Source organism: Ranitomeya imitator, chromosome 10, assembly GCF_032444005.1.
Source record: "Ranitomeya imitator isolate aRanImi1 chromosome 10, aRanImi1.pri, whole genome shotgun sequence".
NCBI lineage: Eukaryota > Metazoa > Chordata > Amphibia > Anura > Dendrobatidae > Ranitomeya > Ranitomeya imitator.
The window spans coordinates 90,762,562-90,788,740 of record NC_091291.1 but is presented as its reverse complement, the minus strand read 5'-3'; the positions used below and the strand labels follow the sequence as shown (position 1 = coordinate 90,788,740).

Genomic DNA, 26,179 nt, shown 5'->3' with positions numbered 1-26,179 from the left:
CCATCCCAGTCTCAAATCATAGACAGACTGAAACAGGTCTTGCTCAAGAATAACAACCCATCTTACCCTCTACTCAGTCAATTTTCCCATTTTTCCTGTCCCTGCTTCCAAAAACATCCCCATAGCATGATGCTGCCACCACCATGTTTCACTGTGGGGGATGGTGTCCTTGGGGTGATGAGATCTGTGTTAGTTTGGCTCCAGACATAGCGTTTACCTTGGTGGCCAATTTTCGTCTCATCTGACCACAGCACTTACCATAACTTGATACGTTTGGGAAGTCTCCCACGTGTTTTGGCTTACTGAAAATGAGCCTTACAATTTTAGTTTGTACGTAAAGGCCACCTCTATGGAGTGTATGGCTTATTGTGGTTGTATAGACAGATCCAGTCTCTGCTTGGGAACTCTGCAGCTCCTTCAGGGTTATCTTTGGCCTCTGTACTGCTTCTCTGATTAATGTCCTCCTTTTCTGGGCTGAGAGTTTTGGTGGTCATCTCTTGGAAGGTTTGTTGTGGTATCATGTTCTTTCCATTTGATGATAATGGATTTGATGGAGCTCCGGGGATCTACCGAGATTGGGATATATTTATAACCCAACCCTGACTTGTTCTTCAACAACTTTACCACTTACTTGTTTGGGGATCTCCTTGGTCTACTCTTCATGGTGGTGTTTGGTTAGTGGTGCCTCTTGTTAATGGAGGTGCATCCTCTGTGGCCTTTCAGTGTAGGTGAAGTGCATATACTGACAGACGTGTGACACTTAGATTGCACACAGGTGGACGTCCTGTCACTAAGCATAGGGGCTTTGTAGTAAAAGGGGTGAATACATATGCCCATGCCAATATTTAATTATTTGATCCCATAAATTTAATTAATGCCAATATTTTTCTCGCTTGACCAATTTAGACTATTTAGGGCTGATGCATCACACACAAATCGGGTCACAAAACTATTTAATCACAGGGTGTGATGTAAGAAAATCGGTAAGCCAAGAGGGGTTGCGGTTGAATACTTTTTCAAGCCACTGTATGTGTCTCCATAGTTACACACTACAAGCAAACGCTGTAGTCTGATCCTACAGTGAAGTGTTACACTGCCCCCTCTATGGGATGGAGAAGTGGAGCATAGGACCTGGGGTGGGGTCTGCGAGGAGACTTTATAATAAAGATTACAAGTGATAACTTTCCACTCAACAGGTAAAATATTCCTTTTATTGATAATCCCAATATCGGCAAATGTTTCCATGTTTTTACAAGTTTCTGGGGCTGACGGGGCCCAGGCCAGTGCGACAGAAAAAATGTCCACTCTGCCTGAGTTTCCGTTTCATTGTAAGTGTGAACTCAAGTATTGATGGACAACACGGACCCACAATGGAAATCTCATAAATCAGTGGTTACGTATTTGAAAACTGTCCGACTTATTTTTTTCTTTTAAATCCTGTCCTGATATTATTTTCCCTGTTGAATTTTATTGACGGGTTCTCCTAATGCACCTGAAACAATCATACATAAGAAATAAGATAAATTCTAGACATATACAGTTTTATGGTGGTCATCGTGGTTCCGAGGTTTCTGGCAGCTTCGTCCGAGTCTGCTTGTAGCCCATTGATGGGAGAAATTGTACAAGGTAGATGAACAGGTGATCGGCAGCTAGGACACAGTTACACAGCTCGTCATCTCCTGGAGCTAGGCTCTCCCACCGAATGTCCAAAGAGAGTGGTCAGATGTGAAGAGGGCAGGTTTAAGATGGGAAAGTAGAGGGCTCGGAACACACAGACCCTCTTAGGAATGACGGAACCTGGTGAGAAGAGAAGGGAAAACAGCAATGTTAAACAAGAACCTTAAGGCCATGTTCACACAATGCGTTTTTAACTGCGGAACCGCCGCGGGTCCGCAGCTGTTTTCCATGCAGGGTACAGTACAATGTACCCTATGGAAAACTGGAACCGCTGTGCCCACACTGCGGAAATGCACTAAAAAAGCCGCGCTGAATAGCTGCGGTAAAAAAGAAGTACCATGTCACTTCTTTTTGCGGAACTGCAGCGGTTCTGCACCCATAGACCTCCATTGTGAGGTCAAACCCGCAGTAAAACCCGCAGACGAAAAAAATATCTGCGGGTTTTCTGCGGTTTGTGGTGCAGAACCGCTGCAGCAGGAAGTGCGTGGGCGGAGTGTGGCTGCCACCCCCCCGTGCTCCGACGCGCCCCCCCCCCCCGTGCCCTCATCTCCCCCCCCTTATACTTACCGGGCCTCCCGGTGTCCGGCCGTCTTCTCCCTGGGCGCCGCCATCTTCCAGCCGGCAGATTCGTTCCAAAGTGCATTTTGATCACTGAGATAGGTTATATCTCAGTGATCAAAATAAAAAAAATAGTAAATGCCCCCCCCCCCCCCTTTGTCACCCCCATTGGTAGGAACAATAAAAAAATAAAGAATTTATTTTATTTTTTTTCCCCCACTACAGATAGGGGTAGGGGTAGGGTTACGGTATTTTCAGCCATTTTAACCCTAAAAAAACTTCCTAGAAAACACACAGACTCTGCAGAGAAAACTGCATAAAAAACTGCACTAAAAACCGCATCAAAAAACTCACCAAAAAACGCACCTGCGTTTTTTGCCAAGAGCTGCGGTTTTTAGTGCAGAAAAAACAGCAGGGAAATCAGGAACGTGTGAACATGGCCTAAATGTGTTACTGTTGTTACCAAAACAGTATTATTCGTAATGCCCAATTCCACCTGCTTTGGAGGTCGCAGAGGGCCCCTTACCTCTTGGGCCCCTGATCATGAGTTCTCCATAGAAAACTACGTTTCTTATCAGAAATATGGCATTTAACCATTTCCCGCCATGACATACAGTTACGTCAAGGGTCGGATCCTGACTTTGATGCCTCTAATAGCTGCAGGTGGAGCGGAGGTGTTAACATATTAATTCCCACTGTCAATCTCTGAGAGTGACATTTGACACACATCTGGGGCGCATCTTTCCAGAGTACTTGATGAAAAATGCCACTTCTAATGAAAAATTTCAAAGTACATGCTGTGCAGTCACTGACCAAGTAAGGAATGCTGGGAGATTTCATTCCTGAAGGTTGCAGAATAGTGAATGCAGCTCTGGGGGTATAATGCAGGATGTAACTCAGGATCAGTAATGTATGTACACAGTGACTGCACCAGCAGAATAGTGAGTGCAGCTCTGGGGTATAATACAGGATGTAACTCAGAATTAGTACAGGATCAGTAATGTATGTACGCAGTGACTGCACCAGCAGAATAGTGAGTGCAGCTCTGGAGTGTAATACAGGATGTAACTCAGGATCAGTAATGTAATGTACAGTTAGGTCCATATATATTTGGACAGAGACAACACTTTTCTAATTTTGGTTACAGACATTACCACAATGAATTTTAAACAAAACAATTCAGATGCAGTTGAAGTTCAGACTTTCAGCTTTCATTTGAGGGTATCCACATTAAAATTGGATGAAGGGTTTAGGAGTTCCAGCTCCTTAACATGTGCCACCCTGTGTTTAAAGGGACCAAAAGTAATTGGACAGATTCAATAATTTTAAATAAAATGTTAATTTTTAGTACTTGGTTGAAAACCCTTTGTTGGCAATGACTGCCTGAAGTCTTGAACTCATGGACATCACCAGACGCTGTGTTTCCTCCTTTTTGATGCTCTGCCAGGCCTTCACTGTGGTGGTTTTCAGTTGCTGTTTGTTTGTGGCCTTTCTGTCTGAAGTTTAGTCTTTAACAAGTGAAATGCTGCTCAATTGGGTTGAGATCAGGTGACTGACTTGGCCATTCAAGAATATTCCACTTCTTTGCTTTAATAAACTCCTGGGTTGCTTTGGCTTTATGTTTTGGGTCATTGTCCATCTGTAGTATGAAACGACGACCAATCAGTTTGGCTGCATTTGGCTGGATCTGAGCACACAGTATGGCTCTGAAGACCTCAGAATTCATTCGGCTGCTTCTGTCCTGTGTCACATCATCAATAAACACTAGTGACGCAGTGCCACTGGCAGCCATGCATGCCCAAGCCATCACTCTGCCTCCGCCGTGTTTTACAGATGATGTGGTATGCTTTGGATCATGAGCTGTACCACGCCTTCGCCATACTTTTCTCTTTCCATCATTCTGGTAGAGGTTGATCTTGGTTTCATCTGTCCAAAGAATGTTCTTCCAGAACTGTGCGGCTTTTTTAGATGTTTTTAGCAAAGTCCAGTCTTGCCTTTTTATTCTTGATGCTTATAAGTGGCTTGCACCGTGCAGTGAACCCTCTGTATTTACTTTCATGCAGTCTTCTCTTTATGGTAGATTTGGATATTGATACGCCTATCTCCTGGAGAGTGTTGGTCACTTGGTTGGCTGTTGTGAAGGGGTTTCTCTTCACCATGGAGATTATTCTGCGATCATCCACCACTGTTGTCTTCCGTGGGCGCCCAGGTCTTTTTGCATTGATGAGTTCACCAGTGCTTTCTTTCTTTCTCAGTATGTACCAAACTGTAGATTTTGCCATTCCTAATATTGTAGCAATTTCTCGGATGGGTTTTTTCTGTTTTCGCAGCTTAATGATGGCTTGTTTCACCTGCATGGAGAGCTCCTATGACCACATGTTTACATCACAGCAAAACCTTCCACATGCAAGCACCACACCTCAAATCAACTCCAGGCCGTTTATCTGCTTAATTGAGAATGACATAACGAAGGGAATGCCCACACCTGTCCATGAAATAGCCTTGGAGTCAATTGTCCAATTACTTTTGGTCCCTTTAAAAACAGGGTGGCACATGTTAAGGAGCTGAAACTCCTAAACCCTTCATCCAATTTTAATGTGGATACCCTCAAATGAAAGCTGAAAGTCTGAACTTCAACTGCATCTGAATTGTTTTGTTTAAAATTCATTGTGGTAATGTCTACAACGAAAATTAGAAAAATGTTGTATCTGTCCAAATATATATGGACCTAACTGTATGTACACAGTGACTGCACCAGCAAAATAGTGAGTGCAGCTCTGGGGTATAATACAGGATGTAACTCGGAATCCGTACATAAGTAATGTAATGTATGTACACAGTGACTGCACCAGTAGAATAGTGAGTGCAGCTCTGGAGTATAATACAGGATGTAACTCAGGATCAGTAATGTATGCACACAGCGACTGCACCAGCAGAATAGTGAGTGCAGCTCTGGAGTATAATACAGGATGTAACTCAGGATCAGTAATGTAATGTATGTACACAGTGACTGCACCAGTAGAATAGTGAGTGCAGCTCTGGAGTATAATACAGGATGTAACTCAGGATCAGTAATGTAATGTATGCACACAGCGACTGCACCAGCAGAATAGTGAGTGCAGCTCTGGAGTATAATACAGGATGTAACTCAGGATCAGTAATGTAATGTATGTACACAGTGACTGCACCAGCAGAATAGTGAGTGCAGCTCTGGAGGATAATACAGGATGTAACTCAGGATCAGTAATGTAATATATGTACCCAGTGACTGCACCAGCAGAATAGTGAGTGCTGCTCTGGGGTATAATACAGGATGTAACTCAGGATCAGTAATGCAATGTATGCACACAGTGACTGCACCAGCAGAATAGTGAGTGCAGCTCTGCAGCATAATACAGGATGTAACTCAGGGTCGGTACAAGATATGTAATGTATGTACACAGTGACTGCGCCAGCAGAATAGTGAGTGCAGCTCTGGGGTATAATACAGGATATAACTCAGGATCAGTAATGTAACGTATGTACACAGTGACTGCACCAGCAGAATAGTGAGTGCAGCTCTGGGGTATAATACAGGATATAACTCAGGATCAGTACAGGATAAGTAATGTATGTACACAGTGACTGCACCAGCAGAATAGTGAGTGCAGCTCTGCAGCATAATACAGGATGTACCTTATGATCAGTACAGGACAGTAGAGTGACTGCAGCAGCAGAATAGCTGTCTGACAAATTAAAGGGGTTGTCAGACCTTAACTACAAGTATGCAGTCACTCTGACTATGCGTGCTGTGAGGATTCTCTGGTGGGCGGCCATGAGAAAACAAGTATGTGATTTACCTACTCCTGGCCACATTCCGGCTACACGTGGCCAACCGTGCTCAATGCACTTACAGTGAGCGACACTTGGCGCATCTAGTGGGCATGTTACCCCATATATGCATCTGGCATACTTGCTGCCATGTACCTCCACTCTCGGCAGCGGAGAGTTCCTACAGCATGCAGTGCAAGCAAAATGAGGATTCACAAATCTGCAGTCACACAGAGAGACCTAAGGCCGGACAACCCCTTTATAGTGAACCAGCTGGCACATGCTGCCTAATCCACGGGCATCATGTATCAGGCAGTGGCTATATGATCCCTGCCAGGTATGTGTGACCCTGAGACACTGCAGCCTTCCAGAGAAAAACCTGATTATAGTCACCGGGGTCCGAGCTGTGCTGTAGAGTAGTCAGACTGGCGGATCCCCTGCGGTTCTCCCCGCCCGCTGCCCTGGAGTGACAGGTCTCCGTCTATACATGTGCAGTATACCACATATAGGTGGTTGTTCATGCAGTGGTCCAGGAGAGATGGCGCCAGGAGGATGTATGGGATGAAGCCAGCGCAGGCAGTATGACGCCTTGAGCTCTGGCTTTGGTGGAGATGTTACTTGGACACGCACCATCCACCTAACCCTGGTGTAGACCCCACACCGCAGTCCCTAATGGCAGTGGCCTCCACCTCCCCGTCCGCCATGTCACCCTGCACGTCGCTCTCACCTTGTCAGATTTGCAGCCCCAGAGATTTCATACATTCTTTATAGGCTTGGATGAGGTCCTGGCACTTTTCTTCTCCTCTGTCCGCGGCACTGCAGTAAGGAGAGCAAGCAGCACGTTAGTCACAATCCTGCCAGCATATGGAGTCTGCCGGGATTCAGGCCTCACTTTTATTACCAATATATTGTCATCTTTCTCAGAAACAGACATTCCTATCGGCCATTGCTGCGCTCCCACCCTGGAGTCCTAGAGAATAATGCCGGGATTTGTCTATTCTGCAAACATCTGAGAGTCAAGGACGGACTTACTGGTGCAACGTGTGCCGCACATGTCTGAGATTTTGAAAAGCTGCAAAAATTTGTTGCAAATGTTTTCCTACACTCTTTAGTGATTTTATTCACACCAAGATTTTTGGCATAAATTTTGCCAAACTCCGGGCCAAAAAGTCGCAAAGAAGGCTAAAGACAACCCTAAAGACCATTTTTGACTTTGGACAAAATTCTTGAACCGCGTGCGCCATTTTGAAGAATTAGGCGCAAAAAAGGTAAGAAATATCTCAAGCCAAAAAAGTTACTTAAACCCCCCTCCCCTCACATAATTAATGGGGTGGGGGGGGGCATCTTCGTGTTTTATTTCCTTAGTTCCATGTGTAATAGAATCAGTGTTATAGCACCCTCTTGTGGTGTAGTGCTGTAACATCACACTATAATATGAACAGCAATCCTATGGCCATGTGCACACGTTATGGATTAGGAATTTCTGGTGCGGATTCTGCATCTCTTGGCAGAAAACGCAGGTGCGGATTTTACGCGTTTTTGTGCGGTGTTTTTGTGGATTTGCTGCGTTTTTACCCCTGCGGTTTTCTATAATGAATGGGTACAAAAACGCTGCAGATCCACAAAAAAGAAGTGACATGCTACTTTTAATTCGCAGCGTTTCTGCACGGAATTTTCTGCACCATTAGCACAACATTTTTTTTTTTACCATTGATTTACATTGTAGTGTAAATCACTTGCGGATCTGCAGCATTTCTGCAAGGTAAAAAACGCTGCGGATCCGCAGGAAATCCTCAACGTGTGCACATACCCTTAAAGTCTATATTCACTTTTTAACCCCTTTACGAGAGGTATTTCCGTTTTTGCGTTTTCGTTCCCCTTCTTCCCAGAGCCATAACTTTTTAATTTTTTTCCGTCAGTATGGCCATGTGAGGGCTTATTTTTACCATGTTCACTAAATACTAAAACTGACCTGCCATTATGATTCTCCAGGTCATTATGAGTTTATAGACATCTTTTTTATTTAAGAGGTGAAAAAAAAAAAATCCAAATTTTGGTAAAAAAAAAAAAAATGGTGCCATTTTCCGATTCCCGTAGCAGCTCCATTTTTCATGATCTGGGGCTGGGTGAGGGCTTACATTTTGCGCGCCGAGCTGATGTTTTTATTGATACCATTTGGGTGCAGATATGATCTTTTGATCGCCCGTTATTGCATTTTAATGCAATGTAGCGGCGACCAAAAAAATGTAATTCTGGTGTAATTCTTTCTCGTTACGCCATTTAGCGATTGGGTTAATTCTTTTTTTATTGATAGATCGGGCGATTCTGAACGCGGCGATACCAAATATGTGTAGGTTTGTTTTTGTTTTTTTAATTGTTTTATTTTGAATAGGGCGAAAGGGGGGTGATTTATCAGCACCTATTGCCGGAACCTGCAAAAACAGGGGGATTCCGACATCAGTACACTATTACGCCCGATGGCGGAATGGGGTCAATGACATCTGCCACGGGACTTATGATAAAAGCCAAACCAGACACTTTTTAGATGCAGGACCTATAAATCTCCTTATGCTGCTTTGACTCTCCGCAATAGAGACGTTACCCTTTAGATCCCCATCAAAAACCTCTCACCCATCCAAATCGGAACTCCTGCTTTGCACTGAGGAGGGGAAAACATCCTGAAACACCTATTTGCAAATAGATTCTCCCAATAGGTGACGATAGCGTTCAACTCCTCTTCCTCTCTGAAGACATACATTTTCACATTTATTTTCCTAGAGGAGCATTGCACGGCCTATAAGTCTCCTTACACTTGGCACTCTCTAAAAGGAAAATTGTTACCAGTTTGGACATCACACTGAAGGCATATGCACCGTTATGACCTGGATGGGTGGTTTTACCCTAAAAGCAACTAAGACGTAGTAGACCACAAAATATATACCTTAAACTGACACAGAATTATGTAATCTCTGCCCAGAAACGCATTATCATTTAAGATACTAAAAAACCCCTGCAAAACCACAAATGAGAATGATATTCCATCTTCTCTATTCACAGCCAGAGCTGCATTCAGAATCCTTTTAGCAGCAGTGTGAAGGCAAAGACCACTTCCCAGGATCCCATATTGCATTGGTGAGTGTACCGCTGAGGCCAGTGATTGGCTGCAGCCATCTCATGGCTGCAGCATAAAGACCATTGTGGAGAAGGAACACGGGGGTTTATCAGGGGAGAAATGTGCCTCCTTAATTTATGCCATTTACCTCCTATGGCCAAGTAGTCTTCTGAGACTGGGAAACCTCTTCTAGGCACAATGGACAGAGGCAGTAATGGGATGTGACATTCTGCAGCCTGAGAGACAACAGGAACTCAGCAGAATTTTGAATGCAGCTCTGGATGTGACTGTAGTATAAGACATTATGTAACTCAAGAGCAATATGAAATACAGAATATGAACACATGATAAAGAAATGTGAAATTCTGTATAATGAAAATTAGGCCGGGATCACACATGCGAGAAATACGGCCGAGACTCGCATGTTAATACCTGGCATTGCCTCCGCCACTCAGGAGCGGAGCGTGCAGCCGCATAGCAGTACATGGAGCCGCACGCTCCGCTCCTGAGTGACGGCGGCAATGACGAGTATTAACATGCGAGACTTGGCCATATTTCTCGCATGTGTGATCCCGGCATAACTGGAAGAAAAAAAAAACTTTGAAAAATTCAGACTGCAGGTCTGGCTGTGACCTGTTTTTTCCAGATTAATGCAAGTTACCAAGTATGTAAATATTATCGGCGTTCTATATACGGTAATGGATCAATGCTTGTGGGTCACATCTGGGGAGTAAGGCCGGGATCACACATGCGAGAAACACGTCCGTGTCTCGCATGTGAAATCCAAGCTCTGGCGCCGGCACTTCAGAGCGGAACGTGCGGCTCCATGTGTTCCTATGCGGCCGCACGCTCCGCTCCACAGTGCCGGCGCCAGAGCTTGGATTTCACATGTGAGACACGGACGTGTTTCTCGCATGTGTGATCCCGGCCTAACAAGAAGAACGTCATTGGTTCCTAGTAGATCCAGTGGATTATTAGGTCTCTGTGAATGAAAGGTGCTATAAGTGCTCAGTGACCCGCATCATGCACCAGGTCCGGAATGCAGAAACGTGTTCCAGAACATTCTCAGCCTGATAGCCCGAGGCCGATCTGTGCTCTTCATTTCCTGCTCGGCGCACAAACCGAGAGGACATGGGTCACGGAGCAGATGGCACAATCACAAGAAGGCACGAGAGCCCCGATGTGCACATTTACAGAGAGTATAGGGTTAATCCTGGCATCTCCACACCACTCTCGGTGAATTTGGGGCCCCTCCAGGTCTAGTTATAGGGCCCCTATATCACGAATTTTGTCTCTGTTAGTGGGTTTTCATTTTTAGGTTAGGGTTGTGCTGCGCGCCTCCTCCCTGTGTATGTCAGGCAGATAGGGAAATATGGGGGACTTGTTACTGTAGATAAGGAGATGACTGCGCCTGTGGTCAGAGGATAGGAGTAGTAGAAGATAGCTAATCGTGGAAAGGGTTAAAAAAAAGGCCTAATCATCCTACTGTGAAAAATTCTGCAATTTCCAATATGCTTTGTGCTCCGATTCCTCCTCATTTTTACCATCTCTGCTTGCTGCCTATGAATGTGAACACTTTTCAGAGGTTGCCCCTTTATAGATGTAATACTTCCCTCAGCTGAAAATTTGCTATGATTGTACTCAGTCTAGACCGGGGGGGCACAACGTTTTTTTGGTCCAAGGACCACACTGTCCTGACCCGCGGTGCGGGGTTTCAAATTTACAACATGTCAATTTCTCTTGCCGGTACGCTGAGATATTTGTGTTATTTACCCATGGACTTGTATTAGATGTAGAAAATCCACAGGTAAAACAGCACCAGCAGAGGAAATACAACAAGAGAAAATGGAAGCCACACCTAAGTATATCAATAAAGTTTTGTCAAAGCCCGATGTTTACCCTGGTTACCATCGTACAAGTAAAAAAAACAAACACTGCATACTTACCTTCCGCTGTCTGTCCCCGGCGCTGTGCTTTCCTGCACTGACTGTGAGCACAGCGGCCAGAAAGCAGAGCGGTGACGTCACCGCTGTGCTTTCCGGCTGGCCAGCGCTCACAGTCAGTGCAGAGAAGCACAGCGCCGGGGACAGACAGCCGAAGGTAAGTATGTAGTGTTTGTTTTTTTTTAACTTTTACGCTGGTAACCAGGGTAAACATCGGGTTACTAAGCGCGGCCCTGCGCTTAGTAACCCGATGTTTACCCTGGTTACCAGTGAAGACATCGCTGAATTGGCGTCACACACGCCGATTCAGCAATGTCTGCAGGGAGTCCAGCGACGAAATAAAGTTCTGGACTTTCTGCAGCGACCAACGATGGCACAGCAGGATCCTGATCGCTGCTGCCTGTCAAACTGAACGAAATCGCTAGCCAGGACGCTGCAACGTCACAGATCGCTAGCGATATCGTTCAGTGTGACGGTACCTTTACTTTATGAGGTAATAACTCTGGAACGCTTTAACGATATGTCACACAAAATAGTTAATAAATAACATTTCCCACAAGTCTACTTTACATCAGCACAATTTTTTAAACAAAATGATTTTTTGATTAGGAAGTTATAAGGATTAAAATTTGACCAGCGATTTCTCATTTTTTTCAACAAATTTACAAAACCAATTTTTTAGGGACCACCTCACACTTGAAGTTTCCTTGAGTCGTCTATATGAAAGGAAATACTCAAAAGTGACACCATTCTAAAAACTTCACCCCTCAAGGTGCTCAAAACCAAATGTGGGAAAAAAATGAACATTTTCCTTTTTCTTTCAAAAATGTAACTTGAGGCCCAATTTTTTTATTATCACAAGGGTAACAGGAAAAAATGCCCTCCCAATTTGTTGTGTAATTTCTCCTGAGCATTCCGATACCCCATATGTGGGGGAAAAGTACTGTTTAGGCGCACAACAGAACTCAAAAGAGCAGGAGCGCCATTTGACTTTTTGAATGAAAAATTGGCTGGAACAATTAGCAAACATCATGTCGTGTTTGGAGAGCCCCTGATGTACCAAAACAGTGAAAATTCCATTTTGGAAACTAGACCTATCTAGATATATAGTGAGCATATTGAACCCCCTGGTGTTTCACAGAAGTTTATAACGTTAAGCCGTGAAAAAAAAAATATCACATTTTCCCCATTAAAAAAATTTTTTGCCCCAAATTTTGCATTTTCATAAGGGTAACAGGAGAAATTGCACAATACACAATACAATTTGTTGTGCAATTTCTCCTGAGTATGCCGATGCCACATATGTGGGGGAAAACTACTTTTGATGCACAGTGCAAAGCTCAGAAGGGAAGAAGCTCCATATTGAATTTCTGATTTTGCTGGAATGGTCTGAGGGTGCCGTGTCACATAGGCAGAGCCAGAACGGCAGTAATTCCCTAATTGTGAACTCATTTTACAAACTACTCTCCCCAATGAATTCATCTAGGGGTGTAGTGATCATATTGACACCATATGTGCCTCATAGAATTTTATACTATTGAGCGGTGAAGAAAGAATAAAGTACATTTTTACTACTAAAATGTTGTTTTAGCCCCAAGCACTTACTTTTTCTAAGGGCTAATAGGAAAAGTTTTTTCAACAAACTGAGGTCGACTTTTTCCGGAGTGTGCCAATACCCTACATGTAATCGGGAAATATGCAGTGCAAAGCTCAGAAGGGAAGGAGAGCCATATTATAGTGCAGCCAGCACAGCACCCCCATAAGTGACACCATTTTACAAACTACACCTCTCAACAAATTAATCTAGGGGTGTGTCACAAAATGTTTTACCATTGTTTAGTAAAGAAAAAAATAATTACATTTTTACCACCAAAATTTTGTTTTAGCTCCAGATTTTACAGTACATTTTCACACAAGAAGTGTATAAAAATGGCACCTTAATTTTCTCCCACAATTTCTACCTAATGTGGCTGTACTGTACTGCTTAGCCACACGGCGAGACTCGGGAGGGACAGAGGGCTATTTGCCTGCTGGAGAGCAGATTTTCCTAGTATAATTTGCGGACTCCATATACAGAGCACCTAAGTGCTAGAAGAGCAGAATCCCCTCTCTGAAGCTTTAACTTCTGCATCATTTTAATATAATTTGCATTTTAAGTCCTCATCATTTTTAAATATATCTGCTTCCGTATAAAACGCATACATGAAAAACTGGACGTGATGTCCTCAGTGTTCGCCATTAGTGTTCGCCATCAGTGTGCCATCAATGTCCTCCATCAGTGTTCTCCATCAGTATGCCATCAGTATCCTCCATCAGTGCCCTCCATCATTGACCTCCATCAGTGTTCTCCATCATTATGCCAGTGTTCTCCATTAATGTCCTCCATCAGTGTTTTCGATCAGTGTGCCATCAGTGTTCTCAATTAGTGTCCTCCATCAGTGTTATCAATCAGTGTTCTCCATCAGTGTTCTCCATCAATGTTTTCGATCAGTGTTCTCCATCAGTGTTATCAATCAGTGTTATCAATCAGTGTCCTCCATCAGTGTTCCCCATCAGTGTTCCTCATCGGTGTCCTCCATCGGTGTTCACCATCAGTGTTCACCATCAGTGTCCTCCATCAGTGTTCTCCATCAGTGTTTTCGATCAGTGTGCCATCAGTGTCCTCCATCAGTGTTTTCGATCAGTGTTCTCCATCAGTGTTCTCCATCAGTGTCCTCCATCAGTGTCCTCCATCAGTGTTATCAATCAGTGTTATCAATCAGTGTCCTCCATCAGTGTTTCCCATCAGTGTTCCTCCTCAGTCTCCTCCATCGGTCTCCTCCATCAGTGTTCTCCATCAGTGTTCTCCATCAATGTTTTCGATCAGTGTCCCATCAGTGTTATCAATCAGTGTTCTCCATCAGTGTTTTTGATCAGTGTTCCTCATCAGTGTCCTCCATCAGTATGCCCTTATTCTTACCATCGGTGTTTTTCTGGTATGGATAAAGAAATAAATAAGTTTCTCTTATACTTTGCAATGTTACTCATGGACAGTCCACAGATTGTACACTACTGCCATCCATGTGCTGTACGTGTTTTTCACGGACCCATAGTCTTGTGTTGGCCCTTGTCATTTGTGTTGATGGAAAAAACAGACATTTGTATGGCAGCATAGGTTATAATGGGTATGTGTGGTAGCCATGAGAAAATCGGATAGAACAAGTGCTGGAAACACGGACGTGTGCAGGATGTCTTACATCAAGGAGGAATAACTAAACCTGTAAAGATCTAATGCTCCTCCCACCTGACTGCTACCCCTGCACTTCCCATACCTATATCCCTGTACGGCCTTGTTGCAGACTAGAATGGATGCTGGGAGTTGTGGCTTATTCAGGTTACAGAAATGCTGGCCGCCTTCCTCTGATGCAGCCGTGTACTGGGGACAGAACTTGACTCGCCAGATTATCCCTGCATAACTGCACCCCGGCTATCCTGCCCGCTTTATCTGCAGCTAATGAGGCCCAGGCTGACTCAGCAAACCCCCTGCTTTCTACAAGTTGCGGGAAGGGAGCGTCAGCCCCTGGGGTTGTGCTGTCAGATAACCTGCCAGCTATCTGTCAATCTGCATCAGCAGCCATGCATGTGGACAGCGCCTATGTGCCAAGTAATCGCTTACATCGTGAGAGGAGGAAAACGGCCCACATGTCCCTTAAAGGGAACCTGTCACCCCCCCCTCAGGCGTTTGTAACTAAAAGAGCCACCTTGTGCAGCACTAATGCTGCATTCTGACAAGGTGGCTCTTTTAGTTATGATGCCTGCACACGCTGAAATAAACGTTTATAAAATGTGCCCCTCATACCCTGAAATGTTCCCGGGGGCGGGTCTTTCCCTGCTAATCAGACGCAGCACAGCCAGACCTGTGCGCGCCGGGCGCCGCCTCCTCTTGCTGCATTGTCATCCCCGGCGCTTGCGTATTAAGTTTTTATTTTTGCGGGCTTGCGCAGTGGCGCTGCCCTTCGTACTTACAGCGCAGGCCTGCGTTTTGAAGGTCAACTTGTCAAACACTACTTCAATCCCAAGTATTTAGGCATAATCCTTGATAGAAGCCTAACCTTCAAATCTCACTTGGAAAAGACAGCACAGAAACTGAAAGCACGCAATAATATTATTCCGAAACTCTGCGGATCCTCCTGGGGTTCCTCCACACCTGTCTTGCGAACGTCTACCCTTGCCTTGGTGTACTCTGCCGCAGAATACTGTGCTCCAGTATGGCTGAATAGTTGTCATGTGAATGCAATCGACAATCAGTTGAACAACTCTATGTGCATAATATCTGGTGCTAACATACCTACGCCTGTCCATTGGCTACCTGTCTTGACTAGTGTTGAGCATTCCGATACCGCAAGTATCGGGTATCGGCCGATACTTGCGGTATCGGAATTCCGATACCGAGATCCGATACATTTGTGGTATCGGGTATCGGGTATCGGTATCGGATACATAGAGATGTGTAAAATAAAGAATTAAAATAAAAAATATTGATATATTTACCTCTCCGGCGGCCCCTGGACTCAGCGCGGGTAACCGGCAGGCTTCGTTGTTCAAAATCAGCGCTTTTAGGACCTGAGAATCACGTCCCGGCTTCTGATTGGTCGCGGGCCGCCCATGTGACGTAGCGGCTTGTGATTGGTCGCGGCCACGCGTTAATAGCTTGCGGTGACGTCGCGGCTTGTGATTGGTCGCGTGGCGGTCACATGGGCGGCCCGCGACCAATCAGACAGAAGCCGCTACGTCTTTGAAAGTCATTAACGCGCTCATTTTTAAAAATGAGCGCGTTAATAGCTTGCGGTGACGTCGCGGCTTGTGATTGGTCGCGTGGCCGCGACCAATTACAAGCCGCTACGTCTTTGAAAGTCATTAACGCGCTCATTTTTAAAAATGAGCGCGTTAATAGCTTGCGGTGACGTCGCGGCTTGTGATTGGTCGCGTGGCCGCGACCAATCACAAGCCGCTACGTCTTTGAAAGTCATTAACGCGCTCATTTTTAAAAATGAGCGCGTTAATAGCTTGCGGTGACGTCGCGGCTTGTGATTGGTCGGGTGGCGGTCACATGGGCGGCCCGCGACCAATCAGAAGCCGGGACGTGATTCTCAGGTCCTAAAAGCGCTGATTTTGAACAACGAAGCCTGCCGGTTACCCGCGCTGAGTTCAGGGGCCGCCGGAGAGGTAAATATATCAATATTTTTTATTTTAATTCTTTATTTTACACATCCCTATGGATCCCAGGGCCTGAAGGAGAGTTTCCTCTCCTTCAGACCCTGGGAACCATGAGAATACCTTCCGATACTTGATGTCCCATTGACTTGTATTGGTATCGGATATCGGTATCGGCGATATCCGATATTTTTCGGGTATCGGCCGATACTATCCGATACCGATACTTTCAAGTATCGGACGGTATCGCTCAACACTAGTCTTGACCCATATCGCACCTGCAAATCTGAGAAGACAAAAGCTCCTACTTAAAGAATACACCAAAGTAGTGAATAATGAAAATCTCCCAATACATCAAAATATCCAAGATGTTCAAATACAGCGACTGAAATCATGACATTCACCCATCCGAACCGCAAGTACACTGTATGAACATGATTTCAATTTAGAAGAGAAATGGCGTGAACTTTGGGTCAGTGCAGTAGACGGTGAGCCTCAAACGTTTCCTCACTTTCAAAATCCACCACCAGGCTTCAATCTGCCAAGGGAAACCTGGGTCACTTTGAATCGTATCAGAACAAACTTTGGTGTCTGGGCAGATCTAAGGCTTCTTTCACACTGGCGTTTTTTTTTTAATACGTCGCAATGCGTCGTTTAGGGGAAAAAACGCATCCTGCAAAGTTGTTTGCAGGATGCGTTTTTGCCCTATAGAGTTACATTACCGACGCATTGCGACATATTGACACATGTCGCAACCGTCTTGCGACGGTTGCGCCGTGTTGTGGCGGACCGCCGGGAGCAAAAAACGTTAAATGTAACGTTTTTTGCAACCGACGGACTGCTTTTTCCAACCGCGCATGCACGGCCGGAACTCCGCCCCCACCTCACAATGGGGCAGCGGATGCGCCGGAGAAATGCACCTGCTGCACCCGTTGTGCGGCACAACAAACGCTAGCGTCGGAATCTCGGCCCGACGCAATGCGACGGGCTGAATCCGACGCTAGTGTGACAGTAGCCTTATGTATAAGTGGGGAAAATCTGACTCTCCTGCTTGTGACTGTGGAGCTGACCGTCAAACAATTCAGCACATTGTCGAGGAATGTCCCCTCAGATCTTATACTGGTGACAAGAATGATTTCTATGCTGAAAATGACAATGTTATTGCATACATAGAAAATCTCGATATCTGACTCTGATTTCTGTTCCTTTGTTCTTTTCAATCACTGTTTATCATTTATGTATTCTTATATGATGTTTAAATATATGTTCATACGATTAAATAAAAATCCGTACCTAAATAATACACCGCCATACAGCTCCAGTACAATAATAGTCACATACTGTACCTAAATAATACAGTATTATGTGGCACCAGTACTATAAAAGTGACAATTTATACCTAAATAATACACCTCTATACAGCACCAGTACAATGTACAATAATAGTGACATTGTGTACCCAAATACTACCGCTATACTTTACGTACATAATACTGTCATATAATGTCCACATAATATACCCATACAGGAACTACACCATACCAGCAGCACTATGAACATTTCTGGATGATCAGATGCCGCCATAACACCATCATGTGTATGATGCCAGGCACACTCTACCTGTGGCCTTTATGCCTGGCAGGGCCTAGTTGTTCCACAGAAAAAGGCCAAGTTATTTCATGAGCGGATAACTGTAACCATGGCGATATGCCAGGGAAAATGTGGGTCACTTGCAGCTCGGACGGAGAGATAAAAGCTGCACCGTCAGAACCTGACATTGTGGTTAGAATAAGGTGACTTGTGGATAGCAAAATGTATTAAAAGCCGCATAACAGATGCTCCGGAGGGTCCGACACCTACGCCGTACAGTCCTCTCCATGTAAGCTTCTTGTGGTGGGTAGGTGGCATGTATATGGGCTACGGGTCAGATTTGTGCTACTTCCATGTTTAGTCTCCTATGTCCGTCTTAAAGTCTTAACTCTGCTAGAGTCAGATGTGCCAAATTCACCAAGAAATGCGAGCTATAATCTGAGATCACTCTAGATGCCGCTGCAGTATTTTTAGGCCTAAGTCGTGCCACTTTCTGTGAATCTGTCAAACCAGGCACCTTATGTCAGCCAGAAAAATGGTGGAAACTGCATGATGGAAGTTGTAGAAAATGTCATGATAGGAGAACGGTCAGAGCAGGGGTGTAGACTTTGGCAGCGGGTGGTTACAGCGGCCTTTGCACCTGTAGCTCGTGATAACAAGAGGTCATTGACCGACACTTATACAGAGACAATGTTCACATGGTGCGATAAAGGAGCCTGTAATACTGATACTGGCCTTATATCTGTAGAATAAGCCGTCCCTTGGCTCTTTCTATGTCTATCTATCTATTATCTATCTATTATCTATGTATCTATTTATTATCTATATATGTATCTATCTATTATCTATATATGTATCTATCTATTATCTATCTATTATCTATCTATATATGTATCTATCTATTATCCATCTATCTATCTATTATCTGTTTATCTACTATCTATCTATCATCTATCTATCCATCTATCTATTATCTATCTATTATCTATCTATGTATATATCTATCATCTATCTATCTATTATCTATTTATCTATCATCTATCTATTTATCTATTATTTATCTATTATCTATGTATCTATTTATTATCTATATATGAATTTATCTATTATCCATCTATTATCTATCTATTATCTATCTATATATGTATCTATCTATTATCCATCTATCTATTATCTATTTATCTATTAACTATCTATCATCTATCTATTATCCATCTATCTATTATCTATTTATCTATTAACTATCTATCATCTATCTATTATCCATCTATCTATTATCTATCTATTATCTATCTATTATCTATCTATGTATATATCTATCTATCATCTATCTATTATCTATTTATCATCTATCTATTATCTATCTATTATGTATCTATCTATCTATCATCTACCTATCTATTATCTATCTATCATCTATCTATCTATATACGTATCTACTAGCTGAAGAGCCCGGCGTTGCCTGGGCATAGTAGATATCTGTGGTTAGTTATAGCACCTCACTTCTCTCATTTTCCCATCACGCCTCTCATTTTCCCCCTCACATCTCTCATTTTCTCCCTCACACCTCTCATTTTCTCCCTCACACCTCTCATTTTCCCCCTCAATCCTCTTATTTTCCCTCTCACTCCTCCCATTCCCCCCTCACTCCTCTCATTCTCTCTCACACTTGTCATTTCAACCTCACATCTCTCATTTTCTCCCTCACATCTCTCATTTTCTCCCTCACACCTCTCATTTTCCCCCTCAATCCTCTTATTTTCCCTCTCACTCCTCCCATTCCCCCCTCACTCCTCTCATTCTCTCTCACACTTGTCATTTCAACCTCACATCTGTCATTTTCCGATCTCTCCACTATTTTTCCTCACTCCTTTCATTTTGCACTCACCCCTTTTCATTTTCACCTCACACCTCTCATTTTCACCTCACACCTCTCATTTTCACCTCACACCCCTCATTTTCCCCTCAGTATATACATGTTTGTCATCTCCCTTATATATAGTATACACCTGTATGTCATCTCCTGTATATAGTATATACCTGTATGTCATCTCCCCTGTATATAGTATATACCTGTATGTCATCTCCCCTGTAAATAGTATATACCTGCTGTATGTCATCTCCTGTATATTGTATATACCTATGTGTCATCTACTCCTGTACATAGTATATACCTGTATGTCATCTCTTCTGTATATAGTATATACCTGTATGTCATCTCCTCCTATATATAGTATATGCCTATATGTCATCTCCTGTATATAGTATATGCCTTTGTCATCTCCCCTGTATATAGTATATACCTGATGTCATCTCCTCCTGTATATACTTATGTGTCATCTTCTCTTTTATATAGTATGTAACTGTATGTCATCTCTCCTGTATATAGTATATACCTGTATGTCATCCCCTCCTGTATATAGTATATACCTGTGTCATCTCCTGCTGTATATAGTATATACCTGTAAGTCATCTCCTCCTGTATATACCTGTGTCATCTCCTCCTGTATATAGTACTGTATATATCTGTGTGTCATCTGCTCCTGTATATAGTATATACCTGTGTGTCATCTCCTCCTGTATATTGCATATACCTGTATGTCATCTCCTCCTGTATATAGTATATACCTGTATGTCATCTCCTGCATATAGTGTATACCTGTAAGTCATCTTCTCCTGTATATAGTATGTACCTGTGTATCATCTCCCCTGTATATAGTATATACCTGTGTGTCATCTCCTCCTGTATTAGACCTCGTTCACACGTTATTTGGTCAGTATTTTTACCTCAGTATTTGTAAGCTAAATTGGCAGCCTGATAAATCCCCAGCCAACAGGAAGCCCTCCCCCCTGGCAGTATATATTAGCTCACACATACACATAATAGACAGGTGATGTGACTGACAGCTGCCGTATTTCCTATATGGTACATTTGTGGTGCGTTTTGAGTATGTGCAAGTTTTGTGTCAGGCAACTTTTGCATGTGTTGCAACTTTTGTGCATGTGGCAATTTTTGCATGTGGCGAGTTTTCCATGAGGTGAGTTTTGCACGTGTGGCGAGTTTTGCGTGAGCCTAGTTTTGCATGTGACGAATTTAGCGCGTGGCGAGTTTTGAGCGGTGACTTTTGTGTTTCGACTTTTATGTGGCGAGGTTGGTGTATGTGTGGTGAAATGTGTGCTGAGGGTAATATGTGTTCAAGCACGTGGTAGTGTGTGGCGCATTTTGTGTGTGTGTTCATATCCCCGTGTGTGGTGAGTATCCCATGTCGGGGCCCCACCTTAGCAACTGTACGGTATATACTCTTTGGCGCCATCGCTCTCACTCTTTAAGTCCCCCTTGTTCATATCTGGCAGCTGTCAATTTGCCTCCTACACTTTTCCTTTCATTTTTTCCCATTATGTAGATAGGGGCAAAATTGTTTGGTGAATTGGAACGCGCGGGGTTAAAATTTTGCCTCACAACATAGCCTATGACGCTCTCAGGGTCCAGACGTGTGACTGTGCAAAATTTTGTGGCTGTAGCTGCGACGCCTCCAACACTTTTCCTTTCACTTTCTTCCCCATTATGTAGATAGGGGCAAAATTGGTTGGTGAATTGGAAAGCGCGGGGTTAAAATTTCGCCTCACAACATAGCCTATGACGCTCTCGGGGTCCAGACGTGTGACTGTGCAAAATTTTGTGGCTGTAGCTGCGACGGTGCAGATGCCAATCCCGGACATACACACACACACACACACACACACACACACATACTTTCAGCTTTATATATTAGATCTATCATCTATCTATTATCTATCAATTATTTATCTATCTATCTATCTATCTATCTATCTATCTATCTATCTATCTATCTATCTGTCTCATATCTATCTGTCAGGGGCGGACACTGCTAGCAAAGGTCATCCTTTCGTCTTTCCCCACCAACATACACACACACATTTACATGCATGTTCACATATAGGCACACATATACAGACATAGATACACATATACCAATGTATTACACTCAGATGTACACACTACAAAACATATATGAATGTGTGTTTATATGTATATAGATGTGTGTGTATATATATACCGTATATATATGTAAATATATTTTTTGTGTGTGTATGTACATATATTTCGTATATATATGTGTAAATATAAACAGTATGTATATATGTATGTGTCTATAGTATACACATGCACATAGCACAACACACATGCATCCCAATTACGATACATAGATATATATATCATTTTTGTTTTCCCTTTTCCACATTCACGGTGTAACGTAAGAACGTGTGGTCTCTTTATCCACGACATGGCGGCCCTGCGGCTGTGCACTTTGAGGTGTTGGATGCGGCAGTGAGCGGCTCCAGAAATATAACTGCTGTGTGTGTAGTTTCCTGAGACTTGTATTACTTGTTTACTCCTGTGACTCCGGCAGTGAGTTCTGGGGACGGGTGGGTGGTCGCGCCATAAGAGAGCTGCCATTGAGGTCGTCTCTGATGTTCAATGTAAGTTTTGTTTTTTTTCTGTTGGATTTTTCACAGATCTGACAGAAAGAAAATGGTGACTTGCTCCACTGGAGGTAAAAGGAAGCATGGCTTCTAGGAGGAAATGTCTCCGTACACCCAGTGACTGACAGCCTGACAACCTGACAGCCTGACAACCTGACAGCCTGACAGCCTGTGCAGCAGCACATGTAGGCCATTGTACGTGAACATTGGACAAAATATCATATGGTAACAAAAATGGGGTTTATTGTGTTACATGGAGTCCTGACTGGTTACTATGGGTTTTACCATTTTAGAATTGGGATTTGGGGGGATAAAAGTAAAAACTGTCAGACTCTTTCCATTTATATATTTTATCATCTGTACATACAGCATTGGACTGGGGTAATAAGGGCCCAGCGGTAACATTGACTCTGGGGGACCACTGTTACGCTACATGCAAATATTACATTACCCCCATTCACAAATTACCTATGCTGCTATATAATAATAAAATAAGAAAAAAGAGTAGTTTGTTAAATAAATGAAGAGATTCTGTATTTGTATGCACATAGTAAATCAAGTGTATTGTGTATTCTGCCAATTACTGTTCATATGATGGCTTTGGGGCGCAGCTCTGCACTGGGGCCCTCCGGGGGATTCTCCTGTTCCCCAGTTGGCCAGTCCACGCCTGTGTATATATCAGCAGCAGCATCACGTATTCTCCAGATTACAGTTTTTGTTTATTTTAATCAGTAAAAAAAAAAATACAAAAATCAAAACATAAAAGTGGAAAAATTTTCAGCTTTATTTTGCACAATTTGCAGTTTGCTCAGTTCTGATCCAATTTCTGGCCAATTTAATTGTACATGTGGCAAAAGGGGTTATGAATAATATTTTACAGAAACGGAAAATAATTCTCTAGATCTAGAATTAAAGTAAGGAAGTCATGGACAGACTTGCAGCTAAAAAAATACATATACAACATGCACTGCACATGAATACTGTACGTTTCCGGACCTCTGGGATCTTCTCATAGAAACGCAAAGGTCACGGGACCAACAATTTTATAATATAAATACTTAACGCTGGGATTTTTTCCATTTTATTTTAAATACTTTATGTACTGTCCCTTTATGCGTGTTCCTCCTCTTCTTCGTGTTTCATCATGCGGCCTGTATATATTATATAATCCACGAGACTTCTCTCTAGCTATACTGTATAGAGGCACAGAGAGAAATCGTAATCAATCGTGTCACAGGCGGAAAGTCACTGTGCTCGTAAAGGACACCGGATATCCAAGAACTCAACAGAATATTTTATGTTAGATAACCATGATTACCCAGAATAATCCAGATTAGATTAGAAATCTGCAGCTGTATTACTGAATGAACCGAATAATCTAAAACTCTGTTACATAGCTCTACGAGTTTATCTATCTATCTATCTATCTATCTATCTATCTATCTATCTATGTGAGTTATATCCTTTTATCTACATAATTTTCACTGACTCATCAGACAAGAAGTCATGTACTTAGGCAGAATCACAAAAAAATGTGCAGACAAAAAGTGACGGCCTCTGGAGTCAAGGACATTAAGTACAAGGTTGCGCGACAGACATTTTATTTCCTTCACATCTGGCTGTTGTAACCCATGCGAAATTACAGAAAATTACTGACACTTACTACGGATCATATGGGTGGGCTATATAGTATATATTGTAATTTGCTATAAAATTCATCAAACAGGTAACACAGTATATAATAGCGTAATAATATAAAGTGACATCTAATATACAATGCAACATCCAATACAGAATGTAACATATACCATATAATTAATAAAATATGTTCACGGCCTGTTAACCTTTCAGTTCTAGATTATATGAGGGTCACTCACCATTTTTCCATGGCGGCTTTGAGTTCAGTGCAGGGGTTCTCTACGGGCGCCGTACTGACCTCCTCTACGGTCGGCGCTGAGTCTTCGGATGGAGCGTCAGACATATTGGCTGCTGGATCGTATCGGTGCACAGCTCTGAGAACACTTGACACAGGCTGTACTTGTAGGAGATCTCTAGCTGCGTTACTGGTCTAACTCCCCCTTCGATCCCTATCTATGTCTGGTAGGCAGTGGACTAGAAGAATTTTGTCACACTGACAGGAGGTAGAGCAAGGCCAGCCCATCAGCAGGGAGGAGTGATAAGAGGACAGAGGTCTAGGAGAGGAGTTGTCTGCTTACTAACTTGGGTGTAATTCACAAAAACAGAAAAGGATTTGGCGTTCAGTAGCAGAAGTAATAATCATTGTCGGGTCAGGTGGTGAAGCTATATTGTGGCGTCAAGTGGTGCAGCCACGCTGATCGTGGGGTTATGCGGTGAAGTAATGCTAAGTTTGGGGTTAGGTGATGCAGTTGTGCTGATGGAGGGGTCAGATGGTTTAGGGGTCAGACCGTGCCGTCATGCTAATCGCGGGGTCAAGTAGTGCTGTCATGCTGATCATGGGGTCAGACCATGCCATCACGAAGATCATGGGATTAGGTGATACTGTCATGCTGAACATGATGTCAGGCCATGCCGTCACTTTGATCATGGGGTCAGGCCATGAGGAATGCCCGCCAGGGCCATGGGGTACTCGGTAACGGGTCCAGTACTTAATGGGACGTGTCATGGCGGCGACCCGGTCCGTGGCCCTGGGCGCCCATGTAAAAGGGATATAGATTAAAGTTTATGTTCGTGACGCCACCTGTGGTATTCGGTCAGTAGGGACCGACGCTGCTTAAAGGGGTCCTCTGGGGTGATGGTATGGCAGCTAGATGGTATAACTTCCCACAGGTGAAGTGTGTCCCCAGGGCTCCCGGTGAGTAAGTGAAGATGGTGAGAAGTGCAGTGAAGAACGAGGATACAGGTTTGCAGTCTCTTTACCTGGTTTACTGAAGCTTCAGGCAACCACAGTCCAGGGTACGGTCTTCCGGCTACCGAAATCTGCGCCAGCCAGCGAGGTAGCTAATTTACTGCTCTGCTCCGCTGGTATCACTCTCCTGTGCCTTTTCTCTCCTGCACACTTTCCACAAGTTGTTCATTCTTTCTAAATTCTCTTTTCTCCAGGAGCTGTAGTACGACAGACTACGTGGCCCCTTCAGATCTTCTGACACTCTATGCCTGTCTGCCCTCTTCCCTGTCCTCTGACAGTCTGACTGAAAATCTCTCTTTCCCTCCAGACCAGAATGTATTTATAGGGGAGTTCACCCTAAACCAGGTTTAGAGCTCTCCCTTCTGGCCTGGAGTATGAACATGCTGTGTGTGTGTATGTGATTACCTGATAAAAGATATCCTTCATCGCTTCCAAGCATGACATCACTCTCCCCGTGGGAAAGCAATGCCACTGTGATGACCAGGACCCTGGGGTATCACACCATGCAATCACGCTGATCATGGGGTCAGGCTGTGCCGTCACACTGTTCATGGGATCAGACCGTGCCATCACGCTGATCATTGGGTCAGGCCTTGCTGCCACACTGCTCATGGGGTCAGGCCAAGCATTCGCTGATCACGGGTAAGGTTGTGCCATCACGCTGAATGTGGGGTCAGGCTGTGCCGTCACTTTGATCATGGGGTCAGGCCGTGCCATCACACTGATCGTGGGGTCAGCCCATGCAGTCAGTCTAAGGGCTGTGGTGCAGCGGTGTCCACGCTGTGCAGTGATGAGGCAGTGACCAGGAAAGTTCAAAGTAAAATGTAGATTTATGTCCTAACTTACAAACAAAGCACAATGATATCCTCTGGATCGCAGCCGGGAAACAAGACAGTCTGTAAA

General features: G+C 43.7%; 1 long non-coding RNA gene across 1 annotated transcript; it reads right to left on the bottom strand.

The window, feature by feature from the left end:
• Positions 1-1,417: 1,417 nt before the first annotated feature.
• Positions 1,418-24,499, bottom strand: LOC138650929 (uncharacterized). Its single transcript, XR_011315417.1, has 3 exons — positions 24,267-24,499; positions 6,773-6,861; positions 1,418-1,797 (listed from the first exon to the last, which is right to left on the bottom strand). It is a non-coding gene; the product is annotated as an uncharacterized lncRNA (long non-coding RNA).
• Positions 24,500-26,179: the final 1,680 nt, after the last annotated feature.